Genomic DNA, 1,084 nt, shown 5'->3' with positions numbered 1-1,084 from the left:
CTTATCCAGTCTACAACTCTCCATCTCTTGAATGGTGCATTTAATCCATTTACATTTAGTGTAATTATCAACAAGTATGAATTTATTGATGTCATTTTGTTATGTGTTTTTTCATGCATTGCTGATTTCTTTGTTGTTTACTTTTCTGTGCTGGGCTAATTTTTTTTATGAATCGTCTTATCTCCTTCATTACTTTTGTTTTAGTGTTTGATAAATATTTGTGCTTGTCCTGTTTTTCATTTTGATGCAAAGGTTTATTATTTTTCTTTGAGGTTATCCTGTGATTTATTATTTTCTTCCCAAGTTTAAATCAGTCTCTTCTATCTCTCAGTTGTCTTGACTTCCTTACTGTGTAGAAGTTCTGCAACTATACTATTTATTCCCTCTTTTTGAGTTGTAGATGTCCTCATTTACCAATTGATGTCTCTGGTTTCCTGCTTACAGTCTTGTAAGCTAATTTTACTTTGGATACTTCTACAACTGGCTGGGTTGCCAGGTTATGTCATCACTTATGTCAATCATTGGTTGTTATTTGCTGTTGTCGATTCTCTATCCAAAGGACTCACTTCAGCATCTCTTGCAAGGTTGGTCTTGTTTTAACAAATTCCCTTAATTTCTATTTATCTGGAAATGTCCTAATTTCTCCCTCATATTTGAGGGACAGTTCTGCTGGGTATGTGATTTTGGGTTTGGAATTTTTTTCTTTTGGGATTTTATATATATCATTGATGGTCTTTTTGCCTGCAAGAAATCAGAGCTTAGTTTTATTAGTTGTTCTTTGTAGGTAACTTTATGTTTTTCTCATGCTGCTTTCAGGATCCTTTCTTTGTCTTTGGTTTTGGGGACCTTGATGATGAATATGTCTTGGTGATTTTCTTTTAGGGTGTATCGTGTTTTGGTTTCATTGAACTTCTTGAATGGATATATTCTCATCTTTCATCATATTAGCAGAATTCTCTTCCAACAAATGGTCAACAGTTTTCTCTGTGATTTTGTTTGTCTCATGTTCTGGAATTCTGATTACATGTCGGTTATTCCTCTTGATGGTATCCCACATGAATCTTAGGCTTTCTTCATTCTGTTT

Source organism: Orycteropus afer, unplaced genomic scaffold (assembly GCF_000298275.1).
Source record: "Orycteropus afer afer isolate SDZICR_OR568_19922 unplaced genomic scaffold, OryAfe1.0 scaffold00226, whole genome shotgun sequence".
In the NCBI taxonomy this organism is placed as follows: domain Eukaryota; kingdom Metazoa; phylum Chordata; class Mammalia; order Tubulidentata; family Orycteropodidae; genus Orycteropus; species Orycteropus afer.
This window is presented reverse-complemented; position numbering follows the sequence as displayed.